Source organism: Pholcus phalangioides, unplaced genomic scaffold, assembly GCF_987345545.1.
Source record: "Pholcus phalangioides strain wild (caught in Gottingen) unplaced genomic scaffold, Ppha-v1.0 ptg000042l_1, whole genome shotgun sequence".
NCBI lineage: Eukaryota > Metazoa > Arthropoda > Arachnida > Araneae > Pholcidae > Pholcus > Pholcus phalangioides.
Window position 1 is genome coordinate 10,876,048 of NW_028301628.1, and position 14,387 is coordinate 10,890,434.

The following is a 14,387-nucleotide window of genomic DNA, read 5'->3' on the forward strand; positions in this document are numbered from 1 at the left end:
TCCGATGTAACGATAACCCCTCTGAAACGATATTTTTTAAGTCGTCCGCAGATTATCGTTATACCGAGGTTTCACTGTAATTTAAAATTCATAAAAATGGAAGATATTCGTATATTTGAATGCGGTTTGTGAAAAAGTTATTCTCACAAAAATGGGGGATTAATTTTTTTAGAAAAAAAAATTAGTTCGAATTTTTGTCAATAGAGGACGCTGAACCAAAGCACAAAATTCTTTACCTGAAATTTTCTTCAATCTCTTCTGCGTCTGAAGCGTTCGTAAAGCTTCAGTTGGTGATTCGTGGCTGAGGTAAAACAACTTCACCGATAGTGCGATATATAGTGCTTTGCTTTATCAACCATTTTTGTCATCACAATAGGAACCTTATGCAAACATCAGCCTTGTTGTAACGACGAAATTTCGTGGAATCTTTGCTGCTCTTAAAACCGAGTTTTACTGTATGAAATCGAGCTTGTGCAAGTAGTTGATATCAATTCTCGACGCATCGAGCTTTCAAGACGACCCGATACAATTTCTTTAATATCAGGGAAAACGGGCCATCATAGGTCGAGGGTACCATGGTGTGGTAGAGTTGCCAGGTTTTCAACTATCAAACCAAGGATAATCACTGCTGACCGCATTGAGAAAAGACTGGACGTTCAACCATTTATCCCCAATTAGAGCTTGAAATCAAAATTTATATTTCTGAGAAGTAAATAAGCCTTTGCCTAATACAGATGTTCTCAAACTTTCCCTACCCTCGGCACCCCATTCACTAATCAACGCTTTTCCGCGGCTTCCCAGAGCAGTTTAACAAAGAATCTCTTCGTAAAACCTTTGTCTGGGGTACCGTGGAGCATCTACTATGTATTGTTAGGGGGAAAACCAACGAAAAGGCAAATGGAAAGAAAAACAGCGGAAACCCTAATGTGCTCAGACACATTCTAGCCCTGTTTACATGGGAAATGGAAAAAGACTAAGCTTCAAGGATTTTCACAAAACCCGTTTATGTGGACTGGTACTTTAACCTCTCTTTTCAGATGTCGTTAGAGGTCATGTAGGTTCGAACAGCACCTTCTAGAGATAGAAGGCCTCTGCACTGTTTGCCATAAACGTCATTCAGACTACCTAGCAAGTTTGCCACATTTTGCAACACAGCATCCTATTTCGTTTGTTCTTATTTTGGCGTAGAATCGTCTTGATTGACTCACGAATCGCACAGTGATTGGATGAGGGGCATAGGAATCGCCAATTCTGAGCCCAATAATTTCTTTTCCGCACGATGATGCTACTGGCACGAGCAGGGAATGTTTTCCCCCTGAATATTCTGAGGGAAAATGGACTACTTATTCACGTCACAAGCAGCGTGCGAAGGTCTTCTATCTCTAGTAGATGCTGGTTCGATTCGCTGCGCAAAGGATTATAGGAAAGGAGGTTGCACTCCCCAAGTATCCCCAACACAAAAGGGGCAGGGCAATTTCTGCTCTACATTTATTTCCCTACGAGGGGGAAAAAAGTAATCAAGCGGGTGCTAGAACTCCCAATGCTACCGCAGTATTGCGCATGTAAACGTCGCTAATGAGTGTCGTCTTATGTAAATATCAACGCTATTAACACAGACCGGTGATTTTGATGGAGTTCGTTACTAAATCTTCACACCCGATTGCTCAGCAGAGATATGTTCCGCTTAGGTTCATTACAAACCGAAATTGTAAGAAAATTGGAATAGACCAATCAAATAGCTGCATTTCGCAAGCAATTGATCAGAACGTTGCTTTAGACTTACATATAGGCACCAAGCTTCATTTTCGCCACAAAGTTTGACTTGAAAAGACATATTTTTTGTTGATCAACCGGAAGTGAATATTTCGTAACCAACACGAGTGGAATCTCCAATCATCGTGGAAGTGGTGACGCTTTATTAATGTTACATTTATCCTGGAGATTAATGTAAAATGATTCTCTCCAATTTTTGCTGACGAACTTAGTACATTGAGAACAGAAGCTGCGTTTGGGCTTTGCGACCCATGCGACGGCAGGGTCGGCCCTATAGAAGCGCAAAATCAAGGATGAAGAAAAACAAAGAAAAACCTTCATAAAATGTTTTGTCTGTGTAAATCAGACTATGGATGTATTGGATGGATTAATTTGCAAAGAAAAATATAGGTTTTGATGCATACGCATAGCCTGATGCATGCGTGCCTGAACCCCTTTATGATCACGGACGAAATATTTAGTGAAAACGCCAGTGAAAAAAATTCAACCCAGTTCTCGGTGTTTTATTTCTACTATCCTCACCATAATGAAGCTTTATTCTAACCCTATGAACCGAAGTTGAGTTTTTTCCTCTCCTTTCTTTCTATACTCCTGTTAGCGATTTATTTACCCTCTTACAGAATAATGTATGTTTCTACTACATACATGTAACAGCGAAAAAGAACACATTGTGTGAGGGGTGAAAGAGGAATCTACTGTATACTCTCTTATCTATTGCATTGTTTTCCCCCTGTTCTATTCCTTTTTCTTCCTTTTCTTCTTTATTTTTCCTTTCCCTTCTTCCTTTTTCTAACGTGTGGTTAGGGAGAGGCCAGGTTACCAGATTTATCGCGAAACGTCTGATAGAGATCATCCACATTTAATGCCAAAAGCCTTACGTGAAGGAGTTCGCGTACGGTTTTCCAAAGGCGTATACCAGAAGGCCACCGATAACATGGTTCACACGAGTGACGATCTTGTCTCGAGACACTCCCGATGCCGGAATGCGCTGCGTATGTGCTGTGTATATACCGTGAAGTTTGTTTTGATGAAGGACTGTCATATGTTCAAGCAGTAGAGCGACTGTCATATGAATCCGGAAGAAACAATATAGCAGGTTATTTTCGCATGTACGCATGAATTTAAAATGTTGAAAGCCCGATTGCGTTCAACAGCCATTTGCATAAAACAATTCCCCATGGAAGACACGGGGAAACGAACTCAAGGTGAAGAGAGCAACGCCCTTTTATATCCAGAAGAGTTCAGAAATTTCACGGATGAAAAAATTCAAAGAAGTGTCTAGGACATCACCTATAAGAAATTTTTCGAAAGTTTCTTATCTTCGCTTTCTTACTCTTCCATTTTTATGTAATCTACGTTCGATGAAGAGGAACAGAACAATCGGAAAGAAAATAAGTAAGCAAACGTCACACTAAAAAGAAAAGATGGCCGAGAGACGGCGTGAAAATAAAAGTTGAAAAAAGGGACTGAATTTTGAAAAAGGAAAAGAAATAGAAAATCGGAGGAATTTTTTACTGCGGAAAATGTCTGTTTTCGTGTCGCAGCGCTGGATGGAAATTTCTCTTAAGCAAAACTAAAAACAAGATCTTTCCTTCATGTGAATATATTTATTTCCTAGCAGAGATAACTTTATTGATTCCTCTATTTTTAATAATACGGAAAGAAATTCGGCTATAGCGCTTGTGTTTTTTTTCCTTCCAAAGTATCAAAAATCTTGATGAATTCTGATTTTTTTTCTCTCTCTCCCTACATAAGAGGACATATTGGGGAAATTCTTATTGTTTTTATTGAGGTTTTTATTTTAGGAATTTGTCACGAAAGAAGAGAAATTTTACCATCGAGGAATTTGTTTGATTGGTTTTTTTGCATGCCATCGTAAGAAACTTGATTGAAGGTGACGAGAGTCCATGGCGATAAAATAGCAGTTGAAAGCGATTGACGCAGTGGAAAGATGCACGTCTGAAACCATGAAAATTACCAACAGGTTTATAGGTTCGATACCGGAGATGGAATGGAAAAGCTTTTTCCTTATCGGACGCGAGACGACCACCGATAGATGTCACTTTCTCAATTGTTCCCTCTGCGCTCAAGATGAGTACGGAAGTATAACTTGACTTTTTCTAGAGAGAAAGATTTACGACCCAATTCGATCGGTAGCAGATTGTTATATGACCAGAGTTGGTGTGGGGTAAACTAGTTGAAAGCAGTTAGTATATATTGTGTCTGAAGGCAAAGGAAGATCCCATTGTAGTAAAGCAGGATTATGTGCTTCTCAAAGAAGGCATTGGTCTGTGAAACTAATTCAGACTCAACTAATTCTTCGCAACAGGGTTTTCAATTAAGAGATCGAGGCTAACATCCGTACTTATAGATTATTTTGGTAAAATTAATTTTGGTAAGATTATTTTGGTAAAGGAGTACGGATCAAGAAAAGCCACTGAGTGACGGGTCTGGACTGTAGGATGGATGTTCTAGCTTTTTCAGCAAAATTCGGTTGGAGAATTGGCTGATTGTTATCACACATCTGAGCGTAGGTTCATCATATAAAATAAACGGAACACTAAATATTTCGTAACGTTTGTTCTCTGCACGTTTCAATGTCTTATAGTACACCTGATTGATGATGACGGATCGGTGCTCAAGGGTTCAATCAGAAGCAGTTTTGCTGACAGTGAAAAATTTCTGAAATTCTGCGGAAATTGGTAACCGGTATTGTGGGACATAAAATTCAATGGAGTGCAGCGTGGAAGTAAATAATATATGGTTTCCTTCAATATATTCAATATATTTCCTTAAATTCATGTTGCACCCAGTTTAAAATGAACAACCAATTTCAATTGCTAATTGAAAAATTATAGCAAATAGTTTTGATTTTATTTGATATGTGGCAGCAAGGGTGTTATTGTGTACAATATAATAATAGAACATATTGTTCTTGCACTAAAACTCTTGCTGCCATCTATAAGGATAAGAAAAAAAAATGCACATCATAATGGGTTGTCTGCCACTAAATATCATATTGGCTGTTTGTTTCAACTCTATTCATGATCGGCACACGAAGAATAATTGCTGAAATTCTGCGGAAAACATAAAAACAAAGCCAGTATTACGTCGCGTATACTTCATCACGGGTATCATAACATACATTGTTCATTTTCATGCTGCACACGAGTTTTAAAATAACTGATTTTACTTCAAGAATTACATCAAATAGTTTGGTTGGTTTTTATTTAATAGGGGGGCAGCAGGGTTCCCAGCTGTTTCTCGCATGACGCGTATTGTAGTTAAACTACAACTACTATGAATTGTAAATAACTATGATCAAAACCGTAACATGCTTCTTTGTTCGCTGCATGTACTTTCCGGTTACGGTGTCTGTCACTCCTCACTCAACGTATATTTCTCCAGTTTTTATTTTTTGTGTGTGTGTTGACAATAAATGTTATGTGTATTTTCTTCATTAAATTATGCTTTAACATCAATCACACTTCACAGTCACCTCTTCAAGTAAATACAACATACATGAAACATAAGTCAGCAGGTTAGAAAAATGCTTTACCTCTCCCCCTACTGATTAGCAAAACTATTTCAACTATTTTCGCTGGTCCACGAAATTATACACATAATTTCACCGGTCCGCAAGTAGGAAAGGTTTTAAGAACACTGATCGAGATCTAGACAATGTCGAAACAATCAGCTGTGGACTGGTAAAATGTTGAAGCATAAAAACCATGGCCAAAGAAAAGACGCGATCATGAAACAATCGGAAAGGTTTAAATATTACGATTATGTTGTTTGTGAGAATAAAACAAAGGGCAATATTTCGTCATTCGTGTAAGATTTAAAGTTATATACCGCTATTTTTTGTTCAATAAGCAACGGATCAAAAAAGAAACAAAACAGAAATATCCTCCAAAGTATCAATGTCTAAACGTGCTCTGGTTGTTTAACTTCTCTGACATTTTATTCATTCCGCACAGGAACTCTACAAGTTTACGGATACAGGTATTTTGCACTTTATCATAGGAGGACGGGGACGAATCGTCTATATACCAGGAATTTACCAAGATTTTAAAGTTTCTATACGAAAACAGAAAAATAAACCCTGAAAATTTACTACAGATATTTGTGAAAAGTAGAATTCTCTCCAATAGAGACTTTATTTTATTTTGTGTTTTTATCGAGTTTTCTCTGAGGGAACATCGAGATCTCGGAGAAGAACTCTGTCAAAAATTCCTTTGGCCAAAGTAGAGACACACACATAGAGAGAGCCTTTTAAGAACCAAACTCGTGTTGGTGAAAAAGGTGAGAAATATTTGTGCTCAACCCGTCAGCTCCACTAAAGAAGAAGAATAAAACACTTTTCTTATACATACGTATACGTAAGAGTTTTAAGAAGGGGATTTAAAATTCTTTCCCTGTGGAAAACTTGAGTGAGGTAACATCTTACTCTTTTCACTTGAGAAAGATGAGCTTCTTAAATTCTCGCTGCATCTACTCTGAAAGCATTTCTTAAAATATGGAGTTCAAAAGTTTTTCTCTGTGGGTTCTATTTTTAATATGAGAGTTATCATCTCTCTTACTAATAACACTAAATTCTGAATACCATAAATAAATGTTTTTGTGTGAGTTTTTTGCGTATTGAAAGGGTACGTTTAGATTCTGTAATTGAAAATCTACTTTATTAGGGGAAACTGTTGTACGTTGAGCAGAGTGAACCTTTTGAAACGTTTGAGATGGTTTTATTAGTATTGCATACCAGCTGTGTTTTCCATGACATTGCAATCAAGTGTTGATTCAGTTCTTTGTGTGTGACCTTGATATTTGGGCACATTTTAGTAACAAAATTGTTCGCTTGTTTTTGCCGCGTTCCTTCTCAACATTGCAAGTTGAGGGAACTATACTTAGTAATTGTAATCAATGCAGTCGTCTGATGAACCATACCAAGAGTGCTCAATCGTACCGTGCATTGTGAATAAAGTTGTTAATATTTCTCACAAATGGTGGAATATCGCGTACCTTGGGATAGTATAAAAATTGAAGTTTTCTTATTTACCTATTCAACTTACACTAACTTTTAATATTTCTACTTTCACATTCAAATACAATTTATATTTTAAATTTCAGTTATACACTCCTCTCTTAACAAAAAAAAGCAAGTCATTGCATGGATAATTGATCGAAGGGAAAATTTGTTACCTAACCATTCGCCACTGAGATATGGAGTGAGGGACTGACTGAGCGAGTGACCTAGTCAAAGAGTAAGTAAGTGAGAAATTGAGCAAGAAAGCGAACAAGTTAGTGAACAAATGAGTGAGCGAACGAGTAAAAGCTTGAGTAATTGAGTGTGCAGTGAGAAAATGAGCGAACGCAGGTTGTGCGATTAACAGCTCATTTCTGAATTTTCCTGTTACCAGCATTTACATTATGATGTTGACATCTAGTGGATGAATCACTATTGATAAAGTTGTTACGCCAGAGTCACGAATTAACGACTGAAGGTTTGTGAACATTTCGGAAACAAAAGAGGATTAAGAAAGGTTCAGGTCCAATCAACCTTGACGGATTTTCGTTTAGTGCCCTCTATCGACGAAACTTGAAACTCACTTTTTTCTGTACCAAAATAATCCCCCTTCCTGATAGTGATAGGAACCGAGAAACACCCAGGCTGTGTCACACTCGAAAGACACCCTTCGTGAGAACAACTTTTACGCAAACCAGATTCAAATATAGATTTACCCCCCCCCCCCTTCAATATTCATTAATTTATAAACTACTCACGAATTTTTGGGACACCATGCATTTTCGATCTTTGAATTAGAGGAATCCAAACAATCGAGTATTGAAATAACTCACGATGGATTTATTCCTCTTTCTTCGCCCCAACTGTTTATAGCCACACACTGCTCTAGAATTATCTAGAATATAGGAATTAACCAGACAGATATAACATTAGTTACGAATAAGTAAGGGGGGGGGGGCAATTCGTTATATGACACTGTAATCACCATCATACAATACACTATCCGGGCGAGGGGTTTAAGGAGGTATTTCCTGAATTCCATTTCAAGCAATATCTAATAATAGTAAATACCATAATAGAATCGAAAGAACGTGTGGGTGTAAAATGAGGTGGGATATAGTAATTGGTTAATTCAATGTGTGGGGCAACATATGTAAATGAAACACGTTCAAACTGCGAGAGTATAATTTTGTGTCTGAAAGCAGTGCATAGAAAGGATTTTAATTCCGATCATGTCAGAGTTGTGGTAACTAGAGTTGATGAAGGTAATAATGTCTCTATATGTCTTTATGCTTTACGTATAATATACAGTATTGATATTTATAGACTGTGATTAAAAATATCGTTGATTATACCGAGAGTTATGTTAGTAGATCAACAGAAATGTAGCGAGATGTTAGAAATTACTTTATGCTCTTAAGCCGTGGCTCAAAATACAGGAGAGAAATCATGGACACATTCTTTAAATTAATAACAAATCAATCAACTGACATGAAAGGCACAGATTGCACTGAAATACTTATCATGATCTCTAGAGTTTAAAAAAAAAAGAAGTTTCAAATTTCACTCTTAGGTGGCACTGCAAAACGAAAAACTCGAAATAACTCATAAAATGCAACACAAACAATGTGTAATTAATGTTAATGAAAATTTGCCTTATTAACTATCATATTCAAACACATGAGCACGCTTTCACCCGTTTAGATGAAGCCCGAGCCAGAAATTGCGCTCATATTGAAATGTGATAATTTTATGTAACACAAATTTTCATAAGCATTAGTTATAAGACTCGCAGTTTCTTTCAATATGTTTAAACGTACTCTCAAGTGGTTGGATCGAGCAAAAAATTCTCGCAATCTTATATTTAAACTGAGTATAAATTGGTGTCTCCATACCAAACAGGGCTGTAGCTTTGTAGCTTTTTGTCAGAACTTTTTCCCAGCGAACGAATTGCGTAACTTGGAACTGAACGGTACACCTTCTTCTGGACTGCTTTTTGAATCCCTAATTGATATTTATGTGAAGAATTTTACCCAAAAAAATATTTCCGCTAGCAACTCCAATTTTCTCTACAGATACAGTCGAATCCTGCTTTAACGAATACCGTTATAGCAAAAATCTCGTTTTAACGAACTTTTCTAATCGCCCAAATAAGTTTACATAGAAAAAATGCTAGGTAATCTGTAATTCCTTTATAACGAAATTTCGTTTTAACGAAGTGATTCCTCACCGAAGTGATTCGGTCACTTGGAGTTCGTTATAACGGTATTCGACTGTATCTCAATTCCTCCTTGTACCCTGTGTGAGAGTGTGTGAGCCGTATCTTCAACAATTTTAATAACAAGACCTACATATAAGTCGTTTCGCAGGCTCGCTGTAATTTTGTACTGGGTTGCAGCCGTTTCAACCACTACTGCCATCTCTGCGACGGGTGAAAAAAGTCCCACAGATTTTTTACATTTATTTTGCACTTACTCTATGTTGATCTCCCTACGCGATCACATTTTCGATACTCTTCTCACCTCTTTCCCTTTCCGATTTAATCAGTTTCTTGAATACCCAGGGTTTGCGATTTTATCAATTCTGTAAAAATACGCATTGGCAAGTCTCACATGTATAAATTATGCTTGTTTCATCCTTTTAGTTGTATATATTTCATGATTTGATGTTCTTCTCACCAATGTCTTTAACGTGTGTAAAACTCAACTCGCTCACCTTTTTCTATTGTTTAATGTAATTTTGTGTTTGTTTGTTCACGGGCTTCGGCCTAAAGCAGAAATAAAATATTAATAGTCCTAAACATTAATCATACACAGTTTGTGTTGCATTATATATGGTTTATCGAGTTTTTCGCGTTTTACAGTAGTCTACCACCTGTGAGTGAAAACTTGTTTTTGATTTATCAGAAAAAATTCTAGACTATCGTGAGTATTTTAATGCAAACCGCACCTTTTTATGTAAATTAGCAGATTTGTTATTAATTCTTTAAATGTGTTCATGACTTTTCGTCCACCCTGCATTACAATATTAGAAATTTTATGTATTTTAACCTGTTTAAAACGACTATCCAGTGTATACAATCACATTTTTTTACAGCAACATCTACTACTAAACCGCACAAGCACCTCGTCCATATTCTCCCCTACGGAACCTTCAACGATTCAGTATATGTCGGAATGTGTGTGTGTGTGAGAGTTAAAAACCTGAAGTGAAGTTTGTTTCTGGGGAATGCTTGTTTATGTTGATCTTCAAGCGCTGCCACCGGTTTTCATCTCATTTTCACCGGTCTTCCGAATTCGGAAGCAGACAAATTGCTTGGTTGGTTTTTGCTTGTATGATGTGTGAATTTTTTAAATGTTGTAGGCTTGATTGATCTCTGATGTATGGAGAGACTTTTTAAATGGGAGATCGGCTCGCATTCACGGCTCAAAGTTAGAAAACCACAGAAAACCAACTTCAGCAAACCATCTCTACGCCATCAGTAGGGTTCATCAAGTCCATGACGATGACGCTGACTGCACAGCAGTGGCGGATATATCTGCTGCGTAAATGATTTCGCACAGTCTGTATAGTAGGAGCATTTAATTGATGCCGGTCTTACCAGACGTTGGGCCCTGTGCGAAAAAACAGCGCTGGTGGGGGGGGGGGGGCGAAAGCCCTTAGCCTCCAGATTTTATTCTTCAGTGAGAAAAGAGAATCGAAAATTCAGAAAATGAAAATAATCAAAATTCGGAATAAATGCAAGAAATATAATTTCAGAATTGATGAAAATTCAGAATAAATGGACAAAATTCTTTTAGAATTTTTGAAAATTTAGAATAAATGAGAGAAATAACTAAACAATTGATGAAAAATCAGATTTTATCTAAGATTAATTCCAGAATTATTCGTTTCTAGATGAAAAAGCTCATTTCTAGAATTGATCAAAATTCAGAATTTTATGAAAGAAACTATTGTTAGCGTAAATGCAGGGCTCGGTGCCACCGCACGGGTCGCATGCACCTCTGTGGGCGGCTCTGCATTTATCAAAGTGCTCTGATGATAAAGCAATAAAAACACTAATTTGGTTCTCATTTCAAGTGAAAATGAAGTGATCCGTTTAAAAAGTATGATCTATTCCAACTTATTACATGCAAAAGAAGGTCAAAGGAAGAGTCATCGAGAGAGAGAAATCTGCTTATCAAAGTCTTTCCAAGCGAGCGATCCACCCCCCAACCCCCCGACCAGAGCCCAAAGGATGTTTGGTGACGCTCACTCGGGATGATACCGAATTTTTCCAGTAGGAATTGACTTTTCTTTCAAAGTAAACAATTTTCTCTCGAAAACTTTGGCTTAGTTACTTTAATTATTTTAATTATTAGCGCTTGTTTAAGGAATCGGATCCGTTTACGCTTCGGCGAAGATCTTTGGGGGCTAAATTTTCAAATCTTTTTCTTTTTGCCAACATCAAAAGCCCAGAAGACTCATATCTTATGATTTTTCTTAGAAAATTCCAAATCTTCAGAGATTTTAAGTATATTTTTACGTGAAACTTCGAAAAAGGCTATTATATAGAAAACTACCATTTTTTTCCCTTTAAAGGAAACGAGTAACTTTTGATGTTCTTTGAGAATAAACTTAAAAGTTATATATATTTTTTGATGTGGAATCCGTTCGGAAACTTTTCAGTCCAAGCAGCTGACGCCATTCACTTCCTTTCCCTACAACTTCGTTTTTGTTGCCATGAAATCTGACGATTTTTTTTAATTAAACAAAAATATTTTTTTATAAGTTTAGTTCATGACAAAATTTGTATAATTTATTTAAAAAGGGGATGAAACGAGTCGTTTTTTATACAGGGTGATTCAGAAAAGATGGGAGAAACTGTAAGAGGTGATAGTATACACCAATACATACAATTCTGTGGTTGGTCAGAACATGACAACTCCAAAATCACATTTTTGAGATATAAGCATTTTCATTGTCATTTAAAAATAAAAAATAAAGCATACACACAAATACAAATGAAAATACCATACATCAGCATGTTGTTTAGCTGTACACACGTATTTTTGCACTTATCTGACTTCTAATTAGTTATAATTTCAAGACTTACTACTAGATCAAAAAGCCATTTTTTGGAGATACCATGTTCTAACCAAACACCACAGAATTGTCATCAAAGAATGCATGGTCTACAATGAAACGCAACGTTTTGAAACGGCTCCTCCGCAAACGTTAAAACGACATTCCTGTTGAAATTTATCGGGAGGAAAAACAACACCGTGCATGCAAATGTAACCTGAGGAAGAATAAGAAGAAGAAAGCGTATGTGCAAATCTGCATCACAGTGAATAAAAGGCGCGGACGCCAGCACTGTGAAGTTATTCCAGCGTGCAACCGTTCTAACAGTTGTAACGTACGGGATAAAGGCGCACTTTAGTAATACTGGAAAAGCAGAATTTCATTTACGGAGCTGCAAACGGAAGTACCACGTACGTAGTAGAAAAAGCTTCGTAAAAATGCAGGGAAAACAGGATATATACAGGAAATTGCCAATTATTTGTTAAAAACTTCCAAAGTAAGTGAAGTTTCACCTAAAAATTGCAGAAAAAAATTGCTTTTGTTAAAATTGCAGAAAAATTGCCAATGGAAGACATTATCGAGGTATGGCAAGTCTTAAACCAAAAAAAAAGTATATATGTTTGACAAATACACGAGATGAATATATTTACGTATAATTAGTTATGATAATTAGAGTCTAAATGATCATAACAACTTATAACTTATGAAAATAATAGCAATCCTTGATTTCAGAAAAGAATAAAAATGCAGTTAAGTTAGTTAGTTAAGTTAGCTTCTTTGAAAATACGAGACATTTTATAATTGGGACGGCCAAAAATGTCCCGTAAAATACGACAAATTATTGTTATGTTGAATTGTCAAAATTCATCATAACATTACATTAACTTAATCTTAAAATAGTTTTAATTGTAGAGAAAAGAAAAGATTATTATATTGAATAGATTTTTGCCTTATGATTTATTTGTACAGCGGAATCTTGCATAATTAATCATTTGATTATACCTATATTTAATTGTATATATTATGGTACATGTAATAATAATAGTGGAAAGCAAAATCTATTCTATAGAAAGTTTAGGCCTTAAGATACAGTTGTACACGGTACTGCTGCCTTGGGGCCCCAGATGAGAAACACGGGTCGAATTACAAAGGGTTGTAAGAGAGTGAAAGAGATGGTCATCGAGCCATATAAGGTAATGTTTGTTTTTCAGGGGGTGTGATTAAGGGTCCTTGGCGAGAAGAATTTCTCCGAAGGTCTTAACGGTCCCCTTAAGTTTTCCCCTTTTTTCTGTTGTACCTCATTCCCTTCTCCGCCAACTGTAAATTAAAACGCCGAATAATTCCCTTCAGGACCTGTACTCGGTACATTTTCATATATTTTTGAATCGCCAAGGGGCCTTTTTAACATACCCTCTGGGAAAATTCGCAGGAGTCTCGGGAGATAATTTCTACGCTCCTGTCGGAGGAGAGTTTTTTGCTCTCGCTTGTAATTGAAGCTTGCGCGAATTATATATGTTCGCTCGCTGGTGATTTGAATTTACTATGTGCCTCGTTGAAAATAATTACGCTGCCCGAAATATAGTATTCACGATTCCTGTGTTCTCGAGTAAATCGCGTGCGTCTACCGCTATGTGCTAATTAACGATTGTACGAAAGAGCAGAAATCATATGGATGGAGGGTCTGGATCAATGGTCATTCCAGCAATTACTATGATAGAGGAAAAGAGAACGGCTTCGCCTTCCAAAAGGCCGATAGTAGCCAGCTAGCGATAGTAGCCAGTCGGTGAGTGCCCTACCAACCTGTTCCTTAGAGGTGCTCTTAACAACAGGAGTGCTCCTACGAACCTGCTCCTGAAAGGTGTTCCTAACAGCAGGAAGGATTCCTAGCCGCCAGTGACCTGCAGAATATGCGGGAAAATAAATTCTGTCTCCATTATGGACAAACCTCCATGTTCACCTTTTCGAGCTTCAACCGTAGTCTGCATAAATAGACAGAACGATAATATATAAGTTTTTTTTATTTAAATCATTGTAAAGCGATGTTGTGTTTTTTTTTTGTCTCGGAAAATCTAACCTTCATTTGGTAGATGTTTACATTTATCTGTATAACCTTTTTAATTGTTAAAAGGTAGCTACCTACACCATTATTTTCTATTGTTAAAAATTAAATATCTTCTTTTCCTTAAAATTTGACTCTGATTTACTTGCTCATGAAAGTGTTGTGTTGCTTTCTTTCATCTTATGGATTGCTTAACCCCTTGTCTTGATCCTGTAATATTTATTCGAACCTGGGTGAATGGATTCCAATTTTGAATCAAAGAAAAATATAAATTAAAGAAGAAAAGGATCAAGACATTATAATACTACATATGTTACTCGGTAAATATGATAAATCCGGTTATTATACTATTATACATAAATACATCGGATATTATGCATAATCACCGAGCACTTTCGTAAGTTTTCTGTACTTTTAAAAGAGTATGCATAGTACCCAAGCGTCGTTGGTAAATTTGATAAATTTCCC